This window comes from Kogia breviceps, chromosome 4 (assembly GCF_026419965.1).
Source record: "Kogia breviceps isolate mKogBre1 chromosome 4, mKogBre1 haplotype 1, whole genome shotgun sequence".
Lineage (NCBI taxonomy): Eukaryota > Metazoa > Chordata > Mammalia > Artiodactyla > Physeteridae > Kogia > Kogia breviceps.
In genome coordinates this window covers 17,133,983-17,158,144 of record NC_081313.1, presented here as the reverse complement: position 1 = coordinate 17,158,144, position 24,162 = coordinate 17,133,983, and positions in this window count along the sequence as shown.

Genomic DNA, 24,162 nt, shown 5'->3' with positions numbered 1-24,162 from the left:
CTGTATTAACTTCTCTGTAATGTCTTTGTCCATTGCCATTTTAACTTCCCTCAGAGAACATTTGAGTTGCCACCCGAATCTGTGTCTCCTGAATTGCAACTCCTAAGACTCCAAATAAACTCTTTTCTTATTTGCAGGCTTTTGATATTTTCCTTTTTTCGTTGATAGAGAATATGCCTGACAGTCAGGTCCCACCACGGCTTGTAGGCTCAGATCAGAACTTATCTTCAGTCACAGGCCTGCACCATTGCGTTCACATGTAGCTAACCATTCCACCTGTGTATATACCTGACTTTGGTATGACCCGTCATCTGCACCCACTGCCATGAGACAATGGCAAGACCCAGCAGCCACAGTAACACACTTGGGCAACCAGAGCCCCCACAGCTACAAATGTCCCCAGAGTTGGCCCAGGCCCTTGCTGTCTGCCCTGGTACACCACTATGTGTGTGTCTGTACGTAGCACCTGCCACTACTCAGACACCTGTAGCTGGGCCCTGCAATCACATGTGTGCACAGGACCCGCTCTGGCCACCACCAATACCTGCCCTTGTTCCTAGCTGCTGCACTTGGAGGTGTTTCTGAGAACCCCACAGCCACGATGGATGCTCCTCAGGGCTTATCAAGGACCACGCATTTGCTGACACTGCGGAACCCAGCAGCCTGAGCTGAAGAGACATCATGCCACCCTGGGCTCTATGCCGGCACATGGCCCCACACTTGGTGCCCTGCACCAGTAGACCCAGGGTAATGGCACGCTCCAGCACTTCCCCTGGCCCGTGCAGGTAACAGTCTTCCCATAGCAAAGTCAGTCCATAAGGTCTGGAGAGGTTTCTGCCTCTTCAAATGTGCAGACACCTATGCAAGGCTACAAGGAAACATGACTCCACAAAAGGAATACAAGAAACTTCCAATAGCTGGGCCCCCAAAAATGAAGAGCCAAAAATCACCTGACAAAGAATTCCACAATTGTTCTAAAGATGCTCAGCAAACTCACTACTGTGTATAAATCCAAAGGAAATGAAATCAGCATTTTGAAGAGATAGCTTCAGTCCCGTGTTTAATGCAGCTTGGTTCACAATAGCCAAGATATAGAGATAAAACAATACCCTTCAATGGGTAAATGGATAATGAAGTTGTGGGATGTATATATCCCACTGGAATATTGTTCAGCCATGAGAAAGAAGGGAATCCTGCCATTTGTGACAACATGGATGGACCTTACAGGCATTATGCTAAGTGAAATAATTCAGAGAGAGAAAGATACTGTATATCACTTACATGTGGAATCTAAAAAGCTAATCTCATAGAAACAGAGAATATAATACTTGTTGCCAGGGGCTTGGTGGGGGGCGGTGGAAGGAAAGGGGAGATGTTAGCCACAGAGTATAAGCTTTAAAAGTAAAAAAAGAAAACAAAAGGGAAGGAAGGGAAGGGAAGGGAAGGGAAGGGAAAGGGAGGGGAGGGGAGGGGAGGGGAGGGAAGAAATACTAAGTAACACTGAATGGAGCACTTCCTGGGTCACTGGATTTCAGAAAAAGAATCAGGAAATACACATTATATGAAAGTCATGAGACTTAATCTTAAGTCAATCAGGGGGTATTTTTAATGGTGAAATTATTAATTTATCAATCACAAGTGTGAAAGGCTTCTCTCTTGCAAGGTTTTCGTGCCATATGAAGCTGATAAATTTCAGTTCCAATACTGCTATATTAACATCTTTATTATGTCTCTCAATCTCTCTATGGCTTGTATTTTTGCATGTGTGCTTTTTATGCCAAGAAATAAAGTGACTGAAGAAAATAATCTCTAATACCCATTACAGTGTTATATTATTTAAGTGTTTATAGCTTAGAACAATAAAAACATGAAGGTCCATTTAAAGAACTGGATTATATTTTGTCTACAAACTATTAATCAGATTACAGCTAATGATGAGTCCCCAGAATTAAAAGTTGTAGTGGAAGAAAATTGTGCTTAATTACTTATGTCAAGGAATATCATAGAAAATATATTTGTATGTATGTTAATGAAACCTGATATATACTTTCAATTGTCTGTCAAATAAAACATTTGCAAATGGTGGGTTTAACACACTTATTGTACAAAGATAAAAACAACGTGGATAATTAAGCATGAGAAATAAGATCATGTGTTTAGCTGTCTGGAAATTTTATATGAAAGGGACAAAGGAAGATTCAATTTTATACAATAAGGTAAAATCACCTCCAATACATATTCTCAACACTAAACAGAGCTTTCCTGATAAGAGTTAAATTTATAAACACAAGAGATTAAATTATTCTTTTGTATAATGTTTTTTGAAAAATGCAGCTTGATTATTTAAAATCAATTATCCTTTGACAATGCATTTTATTTTCTAGTTCACCAAGTAGAACTGTCGTAATGGCATGCATTTTCCATGTATTTTCATAAAAATGTATATTTTTAAACTTTCATTTGAATCTGTTTTTCACTGGAAATATTCCTTTTACCTAGAACACGTGAATTTCAAAAAAGAAAATTTTTATTTGAGGAATTTATGGATTTCTCTTAAAACAAATAACAAAAATTCAGTCATATGGGTGATTCCCATGGCCTAGGTTTACTATATTTCTCTCTTTCAGTTATTCTTTTATTTGGTTGCAGAAGATAAGATCTAAGCTATTTAGAAAGCATGGCTTGCTTTGTAATTCTGGCCACAGAATTTCAGATTAGTCAAGGCTTAGATCAGTCACTTAAATTTTCAATGACATTAGTAGTTGCAAGTTTCAAGGATACGTACTTTCAAGAAGATATCATATTTAATGAAACACAAACTCATTGTTTCACAATCAGCTACTCTGACATTCATGTTGATAATGGCATCACTAAACTTCTGTAGTGACACTTCACCAAAGTTACCATTGAGGGCAATGGCCTATTGTCACATCACCTTGATGCATCCCCATCAAGGTGTTGACCTTGACAGGGTAGATCTTTATAACCACTTAGCACCACAAGCCTGCAAGCCAGTCAGTGAGATCACACATGGTAAAGCAAATGATTTATGGCAAGAATCACACACTGAAATGCCTTGCAGAAGCAGGTTAGGTAATATAGATGAGGGAACATGGCTGGCAATGATGTCAAAAAATATCTTGTTTTAACAAATTAGTGTGAATGACATAGGAATATTCTCTATTTAGACTAAGAGATATACTCTTTTATTTTTCACTTAAAATGTATGGCTATCTATATTTGCTCTTACTTTTGCACTCTTAACAGTGAATGACAACAAAGAAGAAATATTTATTTTTCCTCTTAATGCTACTCAACTGCAACTGTTTTACCATATGGTGAGTAATCCAACTCAGAGCTTAAGAAGTAGAACCCCTGACTCTTCTGTGAAATCTCAAGTTTTTAAAATGTTGGTAAGGCTTCCCAGGTGGCGCAGTGGTTGAGAGTCTGCCTGCCGATGCAGGGGACACAGGTTCGTGCCCCGGTCCGGGAAGATCCCACATGCCGCGGAGCGGCTGGGCCCGTGAGCCATGGCCGCTGAGCCTGCGCGTCCGGAGCCTGTGCTCCGCAACACGGAGAGGCCACAACAGTGAGAGGCCCACGTACACCAAAAAAAAAAAAAAAGTTGTTAAATTATCCTATTTATGAGAATTTGTAAATAATTTCTCTTTTCACTGCACTATAATAGCGTAAACCAAACAAAATTCAACTTTGTGACCCCTAATGCAAAAACTTACTAATTATTAAAATAAAACTATCCAAACAAAAAATAATACAATGTAGTCCCATCAATTCTACAATTTTACTAACATTTATCCCTTTGTGACAAATGTTGACAACTTTTACTGGGCCGCTAGTTCATTAATGTCAAAACTTGGAATTCTTCTGAAATTTTTAAACAGCTTTCTGAAAAAAAAAATTTTTCTTAAATATTTTTGGATTTTGAAAAAATTATTGAAGATAATTCTTTAAAGGTTTAAGTATATGGGGCTTCCCTGGTGGCGCAGTCGTTGGGAATCTGCCTACCAATGCAGAGGACACGGGTTCGAGCCCTGGTCTGGGAAGATCCCACATGCCGCGGAGCAACTAAGCCCGTGAGCCACAACTACTGAGCCTGCGCGTCTGGAGCCTGTGCTCTGCAACGGGAGAGGCCGGGGTAGTGAGAGGCCCGCGCACTGCGATGAAGAGTGGACCCCGCTCACCGCAACTGGTGAAAGCCCTTGCACAGAAATGAAGACCCAACACAGCCATAAATAAATAAATAAATTTAAAAAAAAAAAAAAAAAAAAAGGTTTAAGTATATGAAAAATAGGGAAAGTATAATGATCATTTTCTAGTATATTTTACAAATAACTCAAAAGTAAATCTAAACTTCAAAAGGCTGACTTGAAAATACAGTGGAAAGATTATCCCCTGACGGTGAAACTTTTAGGTAAACTCATAATGGAGCTGAGAATAGCTCAGCAACCCCTTCAAGAACAGAGAGCTCCCAGGCTGGCAGGACTTGACATTAGCCTGATTACAACTATTAAACACATCTAAAAAAAAAAGTGCTCAGCCAAATACAGAAAAACAAAATAGACAGGATTGCAATATTAAATATTATATAAGCACAGGACAGCAGGTGCTTAGATGCTGATCACTGACCATATTATTAGCGATCCCAATTTTAAGACTAAAACTAGTGTGAGGTTAATGTATTCAAGGACAAAACTGACATCTTGTTATTTGATGCGCTGTGGCTAATGTCTATTTGGTGAGTTGGCATTTTACTGGGGTCTACTACTAATGCATGAGCTTCTGCAATACAAATTTTGTTCTTTGGTTTGAGGAAGGCCCAGTGGTGCCCCTGTTCATTTACCTCCACCTGATACCCAGCAGCGATAATCTACCTATCCTCAGGCCAGGATGACGATCTTACAGATTTTAGCTAAAGAGCCATAGCACTGCTCTCCACTTCTCTCACCTTTGCAAACCTTCTTCTGGTCAGCTTGCCTTCCAGCCCTAGACACCGACCCTCCATCTACCCACAGGGCAGGCAGGGACAGCTGAATTCCTTTATAGTACAACTGCTGAGTGGTTGAGAAGTGCTAACTCTGTCACCCTCTGTAGCTTGAGGTTGTTAATGGAACACCCTACAAGGTTATCTTCTCCCATTATCCCAAACAGAAACTGAGACAAATGACTCTTCTCCATCTGTATTTACCTATTATTGTTTCATATTCTAACGAGACTTTATTTTCTGATCTTTCCTACATGTTCCCACCATTTTCTTCCAAAAATCCCTCAGTCTGGATGGAGTGGGTGTCCCACTACTTTTAAACATAAAATAATAAAAATACCTAAAATAATAAAAACACTACAATCTAGGCCACCACCTTTGGCTCCTGATATACAAAATGGGAGCTAAAAGTGTCTAAAAATATTTCCTCTTGGAAAATCTCTGATTCTAAATACTGGCAAAAACATGAAAAGGTTTTTTTTTATCTTTTATTCCTAATAAAACAGTACTCATCTACTACCCTCCAATCACTAGAGAGAAGATCAGATACATAAAAGTGCAGAAAAAAACACATACATATTTTAAAAGTAGTATTTCCATTTTATTAATTATTTGATGCATTTTTGCTATATGCATGTTCTCTACACGTTATTTAATTTGAATTGACAAGGAATTAAATGTATAGATAACTGCCCCAATGTGAGCTACCAAGCAGCTTGAAAATTCAATTAGCAAATGTCATTTGTAAATGTTCACGGAGATCTGAACTAAAGTAGAAGAAAGCATAATAATAAATACATAGGAGTATTAACCCGTAAGACATTTTATGAGCCTAAAATTTTCCTAGAGAAGAGCAAGCCTTCTAGTATTCATTGTTTATTTATAATAGTAAGTCCTGAATCTAGCTCTTAAGATGCTATCTTTCATGAAGCAATAGAATTATAAAATATTTTCAATATTATTCAAGTACACCTAAATATTAAAACAGCCTATCATATCTTTTTTATCTTACATAATTTCCAATTAATGATAAAAGCATATGTAGACCAACATGTTAAGGACTGATTATTCAGAAGGAATTGATTTTTGTTGCATGAAATAAATTGTCATGTGGCTTATGCTATGTCCCAGAATTGTTTTTAGCCAAGTAAATGAAAATTTGAGTCACCTTGACCTTTTGTAATAAGGGGCAAGCTATGCCAGACACAAAACTGCTCCATCTTTTTCCACATTCAGTTTTAATCAGAGCTCCATTTAAGTTTTTGTATGTCTTGGCAATCATTGCATTGCAAGGCAAAGAAACAGCAGAAATAAATGAGATGTTACTTTGCCCTGGCCGATTAAATCATGATTCAAGGTAACATTCAGGTGACATTGCAAATTGTCAGAACAGCAGGGAGCCATACTTCAAGAAAGAAAAAAATGTGTGAAGGATGTTTATTTCCCTATCCAATATAAGTGACAAGGTTGAAATGAGGATGGTGGTGTGTCTATAAAAATATATCACCATTTAAGGAATCCTATTATTAGACACAGTAGAAGCTCTGTCTTAGAGAAGCCTCCATTCTGTGGGTAATTATCACAATCCAGAATGCTAATTGCTTTTCGATCTGCAGGCTGTGCTTTCAATGAGTCCTGTTGAGCACTGCTGGGCTGTACCTAGACTGCTACTTAATGAGAACAGCCCTTATCAAAGGACAGCATCATCTCTAACTATCAAATCGATAGGAAAGAATTAGCCCAGCCTTTAAAGTTTGGAAACATGTCGGACAATAGATTTTTGCCCAAATACTGAATATTTCAGGATCATTCCTAGAAGCCATCACATTCCCCAAGTCTATGAATAATCAGCATATGAAACACAAGGGAAGGTAATGAGCAAGGGTCAGCCAGGGTCTTCTTTCTGCTGAAAGTTAATGTAAATGCAGTTATACACCACATGCTATTTGGAGCTTCAATGTGCAAAGAGATATTTTCCCATGATACGGTGGACATTTCAGACAACTGGGCCTGGACATTAAGAGAGTATGAATTTATTTACTTATGTATGTATAAATGCAAATATATATGCATTTCATCTTCACTGTGTGTGAAACTTTATCCTTTTTACTGTGTGTGAATCTAATTTAATACAGCAATCCTACAAGTGTGTGACTCTTTCATATTTCTAGAATAAGCAAACATATGGGAAAAATTTTTTAAAAACAAATCTAAGATTGTCTACTAAGTGACAATGTCAAGGTTTAAATGCACACCTTTATGGCTTCAGAACTCATATTAAGTATGGATTTAAAAATTACTATATTATTATATGTATGTGTATATATATATGTATATATTATATATATATATAATGACATTCAACAAACAGAGAATTATATAGAAGAGTGGTGCTTAAATTTACCAGATTCAATGTATTATTTAAAAATACATATTTTGAATGTTCTCTTTAACATGCCAAAATTCAATTTAGAGAGAATAATCTGACTTTTCAATTTACTAATAAAAGCAATTTAATGCTGCCTTGAGAGGTTAGGAGAAATTAAAGCATGCTATATAATAATACCTCTTTTTTAGAAAACTTTAGGCACAGGGAGGCATGAGCCATAATGAAGTCAACACACACCACACATAAAACGGGCATGAGCACAACAACTTACACGGAGAACAAATTTGAGTAAAGTCTGAATAAACAAAGTACAATCTTACCTTGATCGGTCAGGTAGTTGCATACCGAAAAAAGTCTATATGAAAACCACACGTTCACATGAAGATGTTGTATTTACATTTTTTAAAGAGTCAAATTTCAAGATTAGACACTAGTAGACTTTTCACCTACATGAATGCAGAGAAGAATATTCTGCTTTTTCAGTGCTCAAAATATTATCTTCTGTGCCCAACTGCTCAGGATCTACTGGGCATCAATGTGGCGAGCATTGCCCTCTGAGGAAGGCGCCATTAAGACCCTCATAAGCCTCAGGGCCCGATTGTACTCTCCTTGGTATGCATCCTGGACTTTATAGTATTAACGTAAAAAAGGAGATGGCCTTTGGCCAAATCGCTCCAGGGACCTGCTCAGTTACTGGGAGTCCCTGGTTGTTCCCTAAAGCTACGAAAAGCAACCCTGGAGGGGAAATTGGTGCCTTTGAGGGAGAAGCCAAGAAGCCAATCAACCAGCTGATGCCGATAAGGCGTGACTAAGCCGAGAAGCCAATTAACCAGCTGATGCCGATAAGGCGTGACTAAGCAAATTCCCTGCTTTAGGGGTGTATAGACGGCTACGCTTTGTTGTTAAACTTGCCTTGCAACCATCAGTTGTCTGTGCCCTTCTGATCCCATACCTTGGTGCGTTCAGTTCCCTACCCCCTCTCGTCGATTGTTGCTGCACTTTGAGGACCCGCCGCGGCTGGCGGCACATCAAATAATTCCACCTAAAAATGCCCTTGGTAACTCCCATTCATTAGGACAAATAAACCTCCTCAATTTCCAAAACATTTTGTAAACGGTAGTGCATTATTTTATTTACATACATACATATGTATGTATATGTGCATATTTTTTATATATGTACACACAGTTTACAATATAGACGGAGTCAATGTATTCCAATTTCTTTGCGGCAAACTTTTTGCCTAATACGTCTTAAAGAACTTCCCAATGTTGTAACACTTATAACCCAGCCTCACTAATTTTAACACCTGGATAGTATTTTGGGGGATGTATTGCCATAATTAGCCATTTTCCTACTGACACATACACCATTTCCATCTTTCTATTATTTTTTCTATTTATTTTCTGTCTTTCTAATAATTATTCTTACTTTTTTTTCTTTCTGGTCTTATCTTTAGTTTAAGATTGTTTTTCCAAGTTCCTGTATCTAACTTACTTAGATTATTATCAAATTAATAAATTGCCAAACAGATCATAAAAATTGTGAACAGATTATAAAAATTAAGTTAGCTGACTTTTAAAAATACTGCTCCTTTCATTTTGTCTCTTATTTCATTCTGAAAATTTCTTGGGCAGAAGGAAGGTTTTCTAGAGAATTCCTATTTTCTCATTTTAAAAATTATCTTTACACTTTATTAAGCTTTTAGGAAAAACCCTGTGTTCAACTGACAAATGCATCCATAGGATTAGATTTTGTAATACTTTATTGTGTAATTTATACTATGGGAGATCATCACTCAATATTTAATCTCAATCTATCTTCTTGACCTAAAGAATTATGCTTTTGAAACTTTATTCAATTGAAAACATTAGGAATACAAGATGCACAAAAAAAGATGAGGGACATAGGTGATCAACAGCCTGATAATCTAAGACTAAGTAGTTAGTAAGATCCTTGAGGACAGAAACAAATTACTTATAGTCCCATGGACAATAGCTTTTGCCATAAATCATAATCACTACTCAATATGTGCTTTGATTTTAAATCACCATATTTGCACCTGTCTTTTAGATTTTCTTCTTCAAAGTATTCAGGGAAAACTTTAGAAACAAGTTTAACATATCTCTTTGAGGATATTTGATATAATTAGAGCAATTTCCCAAATAATTGCATTGTTGTAGAGGAAAATTAAATACCATATTCATGGTACCATATGAGACATGGGAAAAATGCATGCTCCTCAAATCTTAAGTTTATTAATATATTCATCTGCTTCTCTAACTACACCGTTTGATATATAACTTATAAAATATTTAACAACTTGTACAAGTATTTTTCTAATACATTTCGCCCTTGTTCAGGAGAAAATTAATTCTAAGTTATGCTCACTAATCACTTTCTCCCATAACCTGTGATTCTCAAAATCTCCAGCCTATAAAATCATATAACTCAACCCAATCTTATCAAATTTGTGAACTGTGTTAGTTCCCACTGACCTGGAGTGCTGTATTTTTACAAAATTGACTTTTTTGTTTTAGTATAGTGACTACTGGGGCCTACAGCAAGGTTTACCTATTTCAGGTCTGAAAGCAGGAATTCAGCAAGTAACGTATTAGTTTTATCAGTTTACTACCGTTTCAAGAGTGTCTCCTCAGGGATATGGTAGTAAAACTGTATTAAAAATACTATGTCCCGGGCTTCCCTGGTGGCACAGTGGTTGAGAGTCCGCCTGCCGATGCAGGGGACGCGGGTTCGTGCCCCGGTCTGGGAAGATCCCACATGCCGCGGAGCGGCTGGGCCTGTGAGCCATGGCCGCTGGGCCTGTGCATCTGGAGCCTGTGCTCCGCAATGGGAGAGGCCGCAGCAGTGAGAGGCTCGCGGACCAAAAAAAAAAAATACTATGTCTCATTTGCTTTCATGCTAACACTTTTTCCCACTGATTTCCCCAGAACTACTACCTTTTGTTTTTGTTGTTTTTCACTGAGCCTTGGACATAAATGAAAACAATATGTTTAGTCACCAACCTGTTAGTTAAACTACATTTGAGGAAAAAGTTATGTAGACTATCATATATTCTAGTTTTAGAAATTCTTATTTGTAAGTTTTCTGATATACTGGTATTATTAGTCTCTGTACTATATGCAAATGCTATTTGAATACATAGTTACACGAATATTCATTTATTAGGAAAATTAATTTGAAATATTAGCTGAATGTAATTATTTTTTATATTCTTGCACTATGGAAATAATTGTTTTACTCAGGTTACTGTGGAAACTGTTACTGTGGCCAGCCACAGCTGCAATCTAACTTTTGAAATGTTTTAGTGTCCCAACTTCCCGAAGTATCTCATTTACCATCTATTCACAGTGACCACATCCCTCTTAGCTTGGTTATAAATCTCACCACTAAAATCTGTTCTTGCTTTAAAAAACTAAATATAATCATAGCCTTACTTTCATGCAATACTTCTCTGTAGATTTTTCATCTTAATTTTCCTCAGGTTAATGTTATTTCCTTCATTTCATCAAATATACTTTGGAAAATATCACCATAGATATCTTTATTTTCAAATTAAATGGCCATATTTGGTCCTTACCTGTCTTGGCCTCATGAAATAGTTAACATTATTAATCAAGAAGGCAGCAATCTACCAACAAAGTGCTGAGAAATCCTCCTTGCAAAAGACTGTGGTTTTCAAAAGAGAGCCCCCGAAAGGCCATTAGATGTAATCACAAGGTACAGCCTCTCCTATTTTTCAATTTTGCTTAGCACCAGTTCTGCTGCAATAGAATGGAGCCATCCAACGGTAAAAGATATATATTAACATACTAATCTGTGCCACAGGAACATATCTAAATGCTGTGACTACAAACTGCTGGAGAAAACCCAATAAGATTGATTTCTGATTTCAAAAATGACCATATCTGTTTTTGGAAAGGCTTCTGGTAGTACAGCTGTGAGCTCCAGGCTTCACTGTGAATTATTTAACACCTAGAATCCCTTTGTGTTTGGTGAAAGATAAACTGAATAGAATGTCTTTGTACCCATGTGGAGAATAGCAAAACACTAAGAAAAATAATTAAAATAGGACAAGTCTTATGAATGCTTTTTGGAACACAGAGATAATATAAATGTTAATTTTCTGCTTGCATTTGTGATTTCCAGTAGCTTTTTTTTTTTCCTAATTCCTACCTTCTGTGACTTTTTAAAAATGTTGGTTCAACAGATTACATAGATATTGTGTAAGTGAATGTTAGATGTTGTATCTTAGGATATTAGAGATATTACAATGTTTTTCTTTTATTTTTTGTCTAAAATATATATGTATATATGTATATGAGAGTTAGGTAAACAAAAGATATATAGAATTATGCTGATGAACAGGTATTTGCAGAAATTTTCTTCATGGCAGAGCTTAATGAATTAAAAGGCAATTAGGGCAGTTCTCCAGAAATGGGTAGTACATAGAAAATTCTTAATCTAGGAGAAATCTCATTATTTTTTTCAGAATTATTAATCAAAGAAGTTCTTAACAGGATAATGGAAAAGGTTACAGTCATGTGCAGGTTGTATCTAAGAGTTGTATAAAGAGATTTAAGTGGAAAGAAATAGAGAAGAAAAAGATTCAGGTTGACATGTTAGTTAAATGCATGATGTGTAGTGGGTGGTTTTCACTCATATCTCAAATCTTCAGAGACTCCCCCAGACAGGCCATCTTATCTAAATTTTTATTAGTTTTTTTCATTGTATTTTTATTATCAGAAAAAGTATATTTTTGCTTATTTGTTCATTGCATATCTCACTCTTCTAATGCATACTCAAAGACATCAGAAAGTTAGAATCATTTATTGTTCTCTTCTCAGCACCTGTAATAATGTTTGGTAGGTAGAAAACACCCAATCGACATTTACTGAATGAATGAGCAAACTGCAGTAGTGACAGACATGAATAGAATTTGCACATTTTCCTTAGTTTGGGGAGCTGCAGAAGAAGTCAAATTATCTCTTGGCCTGTAAGATAAATATGGATAAGCATGGAGACTAAAGAAAATTAATGTCTCAAAGCTAAAGTGGAAGCTTAATTAACCATATGTATCCAAGAAATCAAGAAAAGAGCGCAGATAACATCTGTATTTGAAGGGTTCTTTGTCACAAAAACCAAGAGTAATTCCACAATTTGAGTGAACAGATCCGAGGAATAGAAGATAAATAGCCATAAATTCCCACTTAAAAAAAATGTCAGTTGTTGACCAAATAAGTCTCATGTTTTGGCATTTCTTAAGTAGTCTGTTCCTGATTCAAAATACTGCCTTGTCTATGTGTGCATAAGCTAATTATAAGTTAGTCCATAGATGCCAAAGCTTGATGTAGTCTACTAGACTAATCAGAGAAAAATAGGATTAGTTGTGATGGAAGAAATTTTCACATATTAGGGTAATTTTGGCTTATACATGATTTGGCTTGAACTTTACGCTAACTAGAACAGTCTGTCTCATGGTCTATCAAACACACGTTATACATTTGCTTTAATCATTAAAGAAAATGGTACATTGTCCAGAAGTAAAGAATGTATGTTTTGAAGATAGGTATAAACACTTCCATTCCTGGGATCCCAATATTTACTCCTTCAATGATAAGGCTCCCTTCCCAGGTGCCATTGCTACACTATAAAACTGTGCTGAAAACCATAATTCTCCAAAGGAGTTCCTCAGAGCTATCTGAGTGGCTGTCTCCCAGACTATAGTCCTCAGTTTGGCTCTAATAAAATTCTTCTCTATTCTTTTTTTTTTTTTTTTTTTTGCGGTACGCGGGCCTCTCACTGTTGTGGCCTCTCCCATTGCGGGGCACAGGCTCCGGACGCGCAGGCGCAGCGGCCATGGCTCACGGGCCCAGCCACTCCGCGGCACGTGGGATCTTCCCGGACCGGGGCACGAACCCACGCCCCCTGCATCAGCAGGCGGATTCTCAACCACTGCGCCACCAGGGAAGCCCCTCTATTCTTATTATAATTTTTTTTGATTGTTTTTATCAACATTGCTCGATGTAGTCAGCAGGATGTCAAAAAACCTACCTGAGGTCACTTGGGGTCTACTTTGGACGGGCACCCTATACTAAGCATGGGTCCCTTGAGCACTACCACGGCTTCACAGCCCTCTTCAGGTGCTTTGGTAAATTCTTTCTGATACCAGGACCTCATTATCTTAAGCAGATGGTCCATAATTTTTATTTGAGCTGTTATCTTAAGACTTGGAGTCTTAAGGGTATACCGTTACCTTTCCTAGGTAAAAGAGACCTAAGAGGAAGTTCCTAGGCAGGGACTTAGGAGAATTTCTAGGCAGGAAAAGCCTAAAAGGAATTTTGGAGTAAACTGGGTTGGCTGACCTTTAAAATCTGGCTTAAAATTGGAAACTTTTGTATATTTATGGTCTCAAAAAACTGTTTGATAGCAAAATGAGAGACTAAATCTCTTCAGTTCTTAAGAAAAGGGACACTAGCTCCTTCCAGCCACAAGGCATTCTAAGATCACTTAGAAACCTAGCAGAAGTGTCTGAGGCTTGATCCTAGTGATGTGTAGTAGTTCCATTGGGATCATGACACTTTAAGTAATTTACAGTCTGTCCTGGGACAGACACACAAGGACTGGCCATCCACTCTGAACCCCCAGAGTGGTTTTAGACTCCCGGCGGGAGAAATTGAGACACCAAAGAGCTGAACTGAGTCAAGGGTGACCCCCTGAGGAGCTAAGCTGGCAAGCAGCACACTTCTGACCAATACGTTGTCCTTAGAAATTGTTCAGACTTTAAAATAAAATGAAACTAGAAGATAATGGGAAATTGTGCTTCTAAGTCTGACCAGCTTCTGGGCGGGCAGCCACCCACTGGAACTCCAAGTAGCCTCACGTACAATACGGAGCTGATAATTGCAAGTATTTGACAAAATAGGAAGATACAACAAAAGATAACTTAACTCTTAATTGGCCAAGATGGGGCTCTTTTGACATTGCTAAACTGTTTTTTTTTTGTTGTTTCTGCATACACAGCTAGGAAAAAAAAAAAAAGCTGGCTTGATGAAATATCTTTTCAAAATTCTGACCCTAAGGGAACAAAAGTACTCGTAGAAGAAAGCTTAAGGTTATAACTCTTATTGTGTCCTTGAAACGTAAACACAGACCACATAGCCTGAGACTACATCCTTTGCTCAATCAGTAGAACCCAAAACTGGAAAAAAAAAAAAAAAAAGGGGGTGGGGGGTGGGAAAGAGGCATTTTTAACCTCAAGCAAGTAAATTGAACTTATTCCAACTTTTATTTACAAACTATTGAGTTTACATTGTAATACCTGATTCACGACTAAGTTTTAAAATGAAGCTATGAGATCTCTGCTTGTGTCTGTTTACATGTCTGTGTGTACATTAGAGACATGATATACCATTACCTTCAAATGATCTTATCGAAATTAGTTTGTAAAAGAGCTCTATTTAATTGACTTAAAATAAGTGCTTAAAAATTATTTCTAAATGTAATGGAAAGCAAACTGAATTTTTTAAAGGATCAGGTGATCTAAGATTATTCTTTAATGAATGAAAACAAGTTTACATTTACTGGTTTAATTAAATGGGTTTATCTTCACAGTTAACAACCTTAAGTATAAAACTTTTATTGTACCTAAGTTTACTAAACGTCAAATAAGTTCACATTATCTCTGTTACAGATTTGTCAGCAAGAATGCCAGAATTTGGTATGATTTATTTGTAAATTAAGTAATATAAATGAGATAAAAGCTTTCAGATGAACTCTAAGAATAATTATGTTTTATGGTATGTCTACTTCAATTAGTTTTGCCAAATCTTTTTGATAACTTGAAATTTTAGCTTTGCTATGTTAAGTTGAACGATAGGGATTCACTGAATATCCAGATCATTTTCAAATAAGATGAAATATCAAAACATTAATTGCTAAGTAAGTCAAAGTTTACCTATCTTGTCTTATTAGAGAAAAACTAGATGCTTTGGTTTATTGGACACACATCTTGTACCACATTGAGGAAAGTAATTATGTTGTTAGAAAGTATAAGTTTCTAGAGGTTATGGAACATACTTATAAATTTACCAATCAGGAAATGCTGGTATGACAAGACAGTTCACAACTGCTTGCTTCTTGGTTTTTGCTAGAGACTGGGGTTTCAAGGGTTAAGAATTCTGACTAATGAAGGTGATTGGAACTACTAAAGATAATAAGAGAAATATTTCCATGAAAGGAAAGTAGCGTGTGTGTTTTCCATAAAAGATGGTATGAGGAATGGAAATGTATTTTTGGTGAGGGAAAAATCAAGTGATTTTGTCCCAGAGCTGGTTATTCCCAAATTCAAAAGAAAATAAGTGACAGACTAATATGGATATAAAAAGTTGTAGAAGGTTTGTGGAAAAGGAACCCTGCGAAAAGAGTTCTGGGGACTAATATTGGAATGGATTTAATTAAGTGAATTTTGATATTAAAATCAGTTGGTGCAAAATTTGAATTAGATTTTCTGTTAGGTGACAGAGTTTTCTTGATATTGATCTGCTTTTGATAACAAATTGTAAAGTTTCTTTACTTTTTAACCAGTCTGTTGTAACTTTCTGTATTTGCCCTTGAAATCATTTATCGTCACTTTGGTTGAGTGCATAAGTATTGTTTCATACTGACTTATGATCCTACTTAGCCAAGTGTTTTTAAAACCTTTTGATGTCTTTGACAAACTTCCTCAAATCAAATTCTAAATGAAGTTATTTTGACCCTTTAGGTAACTTGGGGATGCTTCAGAAGGCACCTGAAGCATCTCAAAGATAGAAAATTAAACTTAATTAAATCCATTCCAATACTGGTAACCAATAAGGACCTACTGTATAGCACAGCGAACTCTGCTCAATATTATGCAACAAACTAAATGGGAAAAGAATTTGAAAAAGAATAGATACATGTATATGTATAACTGAATCACTTTGCTGTACACCTGAACTATCACAACATTGTTAATCAACTATACTCCAATATAAAATATAAAGTTAAAAAAATAAACTTAATTAGGATTATTTGGTATGTTAAATCACATGGGAAACATTGTCAAATGAGTGGTGGTAAATCTTCTTAGGTTATATAGTATGGGTAAATGATATAAACATATGTTGTAGACATTATATGAAATTGCTAAAATTTGGATATATTCTGGTTTAATGTTATTAGTCATCATTTTAGTTATTATTTTACAATTGTTGTTATGTCACAAAAATAACCTTAACCCTGCAACCTTGCTTCCAGAACCACAAGAAGAAAATGACCACAGCTGTATTTTACAAACAGATTATCTTCTTACTCCTAGGAATAATTTACAAGAAAATCCTATTGATAATGCTGGTCTACAGATGGGTCCTACTTAAAAAATGATTGGGGGCTTCCCTGGTGGCACAGTGGTTGAGAGTCCGCCTGCCGATGCAGGGGACACGGGTTCGTGCCCGGGTCTGGGAAGAAGATCCCACATGTCACGGAGCGGCTGGGCCCGTGAGCCACGGCAACTGAGCCTGTGTGTGCAGAGCCTGTGCTCCGCAACAGGGAGAGGCCACAACAGTGAGAGGCTCGCGTACCACAAAAAAAAAAAAAAAAAAATGATTGGGGGCATTACCAAGATGGATATGCAGAAACATCCACAATGGACATAACTGAAAGTTCTTTTTTACCAAAAAACAAAGTCAGCACAAGCGGAATTAATTGCTTTAACTTGAGCTCATCAATGAGCTAAAGATAGAGAGCAAATGTTTATGCTGACAGTCATTATGCCTTTGAAGTGGCACATGACTTTGGAATGCTATGGAAACATCAAGAGTTAATTAAAGCTTGATGTTATAATCAGGAAAGCTTATTAAAAAATATTTTAAAATGGAAAACAGGCTGCAGAACTATTAAGTGGTATACAACTACCAAAACAGTTGGCAATTATTAAAATACCAGTGCATTCCAAATCTGACAGTATGGAAGCTAAAGGAAATCAGCTTATTGATGAGGCAGTCAAACAGGCAGCTTTAAATAGCCATTCTGTCTAGCCTTGAAAATGGTCAGCGCTCTCTGTTAACTCTGACAACCCAGTGAAAGATTTCCGTCTGCCAGCTCAAGAAATATGCCATGGAAGAAGAGAAATAAATAGGCAACAGTAAGGGGGAAGTTTGGACCTGTCACACAAATATAATTTGGAAATAATTAAACAAACAAACAAACTATAGTGTCTGTTGGAGCTCAAATGCCATTACCCCAGCATGTATATTCTTTAAGTCATTGGACACCTGAGAAAATGGTTTTATGGGCAAAACACTATGTTTGGAAAATTTCTCCCATGATGGCTCATAAAGTATATGCTTGTTTTACTATCTACCCTACATATAATCCCAGAAAATCACTTCATGGGTCACTAGGCCACTTTTTCTTCCTAAGGGACCCTTCAAGGTATAGCAATTGGACTTTGTCCAAATGTCACTGTCTCAAGAATATAAATATATTTTGGTAATGATCTTTATGTTTTCACACTGAGTTGAAGCTTTTCCTTGAAGAAGAGCAATGGCTATAAGGTTAAATTGTTATTTGAAAGGATAATTCTTGTTTGGGGAATTCCTTCCAAGTTACACAGTTACCAGGGAAATCATTTTACTGGACAAATAATTAAATTTATTTGTGACATATGGCCAATAATGCAGCATTTTCACTGCACTTTTCACCCCCAGCCTTTGGGATTGGTGGAAAGAATCAATGTCACTGTCAAAACTCAATTGGCAAAACCTTCAGAAGCATTTAATCTCTCATGGGCAAAAGCTCTTCTGCCACTGCTTCTCAAACTTTGGTCTATACATTTTGGTAAACATCAGCTGTCTCCTTTTGAAATAATAACAGGATACCCTATGTAATTAGATGAGGGAATATGTGAACCAACCTTACTCAATGGAGATATAATACATTGTTGTCAGGGTCTTACTGAGACACTTAAAAGAAATGCAAAGTTGGTAGCTAATTCCTTTCATAGGGAGCTCCCCAGACACAAAGACCTTGAGAATCATGGATTACAATTAATAATTTTGTTACTAATTTTGTTAGTTAGAAAACACATCAAATCAAAGACTTTTTGTAGCCTTGTCAGAAAGGACCTTATTATTAACTAATCCATGCACTGCCAAATTAAAAGCCATACACTGATGGATTCACATCTGTCATTCCAAAAAGGGTTTTTGCATTGGACTGGTCTGTAGAGAGGACTGCTGACCTCAGACTTAAATTAGTACTGAAACAGAGGAGAAAGAACACCCAAACCGGGAGGAGAAGATGACAGCATTGGTAGACAGCTGACCCAAGAATCAGAACCAGGACTGTATGACCCATCCTACAAGTTCAAATGAACTGGTTACTAAACATCTGTCTCAGTATGAAAATTGAGAGTTATTTTTTTAACGAAAGTTATTGTTTTACTTCTAGCTATACTTTTGCCTCCATGCTCATTATGGAAAGAAAATTATCTGGTAAAGTTGTCACAAAGTATAGCTACTGGGGGCAATCTAAACGATTGGTTGGATCTCTTATCAAACTCCTCAGTCAATAAAAATACTGATATAAGCCCTTCATAATTCCTGTCACCGACTTTTCAGATGTTCCTAAAATTACCACTCAACTAGACTAAACTCTGTCTGGCCTTCAGGTTCAAATTCTTCACATACTAATGGATCCATCCCTTGTCTGATACTATCCTCAGTTCTTAGAGACTGAGCACAGATTACCCCAAGGCTCCTTTGCCCCATCTCTTACTTGATAAACAAATGTCTTAAAGAGAAAAAACATGAGTAAGTTATGCCAGTAACTCCCATATGTTAAATTACAGTACAGATGGCTTTTGGAAAGCCTGCAAGAAAAATGATTCATGGGTTAACATTGTGTTAACTAAACTTCCAGTTAATGAGACTATCAATGAGAGCGCTCTGCGAGGAACCACTTGAGCTCCCCCAGGTTTCGTCTTAGTATTGGAAGTGACCCACCTTCTCAAGGATGTGCACATAAATGTCTTAATAGCTGGCAAATAGAAGGTTTAGGTTTCTTAGGATATTATGTTATCCCATTGTCTATACATATGGAAATAGATGAACCTTCTTTCTCTATTACAGAGGCAATAAATCCATGTTAGCAGGATATCAAGATACTTGGTAGCAAAGTCTTTTGGGAATCTTGGTTCCTAGTGCAAGAGTGTATGTAAACAGAGATATGATCAGAAATCTACCAGCTACCATCAAATAGCTGAGGGCTCTACAAAAATCATTTCAGAACAGACAGGAAAGGATGAGATAACAGGGCTGCCTTCGATTTTCTGCCGGCTAAACCAGGAAGTATCCATGCTCCTGCTCACACTACTTGCTGCCCTTATATCAATACCTCTGGAGAAGAGACATACCTAGAAAAACATTCCCAAAGATAAAATGGTTACAAGATGTAAGGCAAACTGACTCTAAGTGATCTGTTCAGTTGGCTCACCTCAGAAATAAGAATTTTTTCCCACTCTGCTTTACAGATGCTTATCATTGTCATAGTAGGTATCACGATTCTTTCCCTAGTTATAAATCTACGCATGGCATGTACCACTGCTTGCTTTAAATCTACTGCTAAAAGTATAAATACAATGTTCAACAGTTTGATATTACTGATAATATGTGTAGCCTATAAAATGTTTCTTTGTCAGCATATACCTCTGTGCTTGTTCACTATATCTGATTAGTTTTCCCCCCAAAATGGATAACTAGGGGGAAAAAAAATTTATATATATATATATATATATATATATATGAAAAAGCCTGTCAGTGAGGGACACACACAATGCACCCACTGCAGGCAGGTAGTACCACCCTGGCATTGAGGAACAAGTATTTTGATCATCAAAGCTTTATATCAAAAGATTTGCAATCAAAACATAGAAATAATGAAAGAAAATTTCACCTATTAAGGTATGGGGAAGTCATTTTGGCTTTAACCATTAAAGGGTGCATTGTCCAGAAGTAAAGAATGTCTATTTTGAAGACAGATATAAATGCCTCCATTCCTGGGATGCAACTGCCATTATTCCTTCAATGGTAAGACTCCCTTCCCAGGTCAAGGCCACAATGACCCACTGTGTACATACTATTCTGTCTTTTTTTTCCCCTTAAACCTTGAAGGAGTGTACCTTCCTTGCTTTTTTTGTTCTGACAAGATATAAAACTATACTGAAAACCACGCTCTATAGAGAAGTTCCTCACAGCTATCTGAGAGGCTGTCTTCCAGGCTACAGTCCTCATTTTGAATATTTCTGTCAACAGTGGGAAGGCTAAGAAAACAATGTTACAGATGTCAACAGGGTTCAAATGCCAAATGTTAAGTAGCTTTTCCTTCCTTAAGGGAAATAGGAAACTATTAAAAGTTTTCACTGAACAAGTAATAAAGTATGGTTTATATTTTTAAGATTTATATTTAAAAATAAATTTTGACTGCAGTATAGATTGAAAGTAGACAGGCAAACAGATTAAGATATCACTGCAATCATTCAAGTTAGGAGGAATAACTGACCTGGAATTGTGACAATTTGGGTAGAATGCAAATACAGAATCCAAAATTATCTAGGAGGTGGAGTTGACTGGAATTGGTAAGTGAATGGATGTTGGAAGAGATGAAGATGCTTAGGATAGCTGTTGGTGACATTTAATAAAGTAAAAACCACCATAAAATAGGTTGATTTAATGAAGAAATTTGATGAATTTTATTTTGGACTGTTGAGTTTGACTTGTTTGCATGATAACCATTTGGAAGTGGCCCTAGTAAAAGAAAGATAAAGGAAAGAAAGAGGGAAGGCAAGCCAAATTCAGGTGAATATAGTTTATGACCAGTGATCAGTAAGAGATCAAGAGGTGAGCTATTATGACTGGATGAATTAGAGCACCACAATAGAAAATATGTTTTAAAAATTGCGATTTAATTATTTATCATTTCAAATTCGTCAATCTTGTGGATTGACAAAGGCAACCTTACCAGGATTATAAAAGAGGGTAGCATAAATGGAGGAGAGAAGTAAGGTTTTTCTTATAAATCTAGGTAGGCTAGATTGTAAATGGTGAGATAGAAATTTAAGTAAATAAGAGAATTCCTCTCCAAGTCATGATAAAATAACAAAGAATAGACTTAACTTTTGATTTCAAACAACAGGAGAACTGGGCAAAATCAAACTACTGACTCCAAAACATTGGGAATGTGATGTGATACTCCCTGGCAGAAAGGAAATAAACATTATTAGCTCTACAATCACCTAAACTTTCTGGCTGTAACAATTTTCAGAAGCAGAAGAATGTGAGCAGACCCCACTCACTTTATTGAGTTAAGGAGGAAGAGACTGCAGCTCCAGAGGCTGAGACAGTAGGAAATTATGGGGCAGAATTTGAATAAATGCTAGAGCTTGCTCTGAATCCAGTCTGTCTGGTTCCAGGCAGAGTCTGTGCTCGAGTTCCTCTGCTCTGCTCTCTTTCTCTAGGTTATACAATATAGACCAATCTATCATTTGTCAGTTATTTCACCACAGAAGGTCATACTTCCTGCTTTCTGGGCTACTGCTCACCTCCCAAATCCAGCCCCTCGTTACATCCAAATGTTTACAATTATGCACATCTTAAGCCCATTTTGGGTCAAGAGGTCTAATTTCTTATTAGGTCCACACTTCAATGATATCAAAGATTAACATCTCCAGAAGCATCCAGCTGTACACTACCATTAATTTACAAAAAAACGTGCATGCAAGGGAAAGGAAATTTAAGGAAACATATATATGATAGACCCCACAGTTCCTGAGCTCTCCTATTGAAGAGTTATTTGTGTACATCTTGGAAATGCTGCCAATAATAAGCAATTTTAGAAGGTAAGGAAGCATACAGAAACTTAATAGTTATTGAGGAAGGGTTAAAATCAATTTAGATTTTAATTCCATGAGTTTCATTATATATTTTATAAACTTAGGGTATGAGATGTGGAGGAAAAACATATATTCAATCGTGTAAAGAGAATACAATGCATTAATACAGGAACTGTGAATAACTTATTTCTAACCTTTTTTTATTAAAGTAGACAGGACAGAGAATTTTTATTTCATAGATAACTTCCTCATATTTTACTGAACTTAAAATTGAATTAGAACGGTTGACAGTGCTCGAGACTCACCTTGAAGACTATTCAAAACTTCACTTGTTACGTAATGCAAGGACAACGTCATATGATTTGAACAGAGCTAGTCATTCAAATCCTTCCCTACTGTTCAACTTGGCTAGTCTCCATTGATATTCACCATTGACATTAATGTGTGATGGACAAAACTGAACCACAGACAGAACTAAAGACTGAGCCTGTCAAAGGATGCTCCTGAAAACTGGACATTTATGTCATAAATGTGCTGAGAATTTTGTTCAATTGTACCACGACTGTTACTTTTATCTTATAAGGGGAGTAAAGCACAAAGTCAGTCTCCAGAATAGTGAGGCAGAGGTGGGTAAGGATAGAAAACTCTCACAATCAAGGGAAGGGAGCTTTTCCACTCCAGTGAAATCCTTACTCAGGCTGGATGAAGTCACACACAGGTGACAGTTCCAATAAGGAGCTATGGGAATCTGAGGAGTATATGCCTTGCCATGTCCTCATTTATGTAATGTTCTCAGTAAATTTACATATCATTTTGTACAGAAGAAAATGTGCTTGTTATCTTTTGGGTATCACTTCATTGCCTCATTTTGAAAAATACTAATTGTTTCAGTAAGGCAGCATATGCATTTATGTTCTGCTATCAAAAATTGAATTTAATATTTGTTTAATTCATTTTTATGTCTTAAATGCACATGTTCATGTTTTCTACATGTGAATTATGTGGCAGAAAAAGATCTGCAAACTGAATGGCTCTGGGAGATTATGAAATTTTAATGCTCTAAAATTAAGATTGGGTGCATTTAACTCATTTAGTTAAGTACTTTCATGAAATTACTTTTTAAAAATTAAGGTAAGTTAGATTGTTATTAACATAAAAATAACAGAGGTGTCATAATTTTAACAAATGCTCTGTTAAATTGTGAAAACTATGCTATTATATCAGTCAACATAGCTAGTTAAATAACATGAAATATACTACATCACTAAATTTTTTTTAAATTCTTTTAAGAATGATAGAATGACTTTGTAAATTTTAAATAGGAAATACAGGTGTATTTAAACGCTTATTTAATAGTCTTTTGGTAAATTTTAAAAGCCTGGCATATGAAAAGAGTATCACATAAAAACTAAAAGCATATAAATTGTAATTGGACTCATTTCTGTGAATACTAGTGACAAAATCAAGCAGCTTTGTCAATTTTAGCAAATGACTTTAAATAGTCAATAAAATGGCAATAATATTAACATATATTCAGAACATTGTCATAAAGAGAAAATAAATCAATACAAGTAAGATGTTTAACATGGAGACTAAAATAATAACAGTTATTAAGACTAGTGAAACAAAAACTAATTATACAAATACCATAATTATTAGTATCATTTTTATAAAAATCGCTAGTAGTTTACTGTATGCCAGTCAGTTTTTGTGGTTTTCATATATTAATTCATTTTGTTACTATTACCTTTACTTTTCTTATCATAATATTCTGAAATTTATGGTACATTAGCAGTTTTGAAAATTACCATAAATACAAGAATGAAATTCTTAAAATCC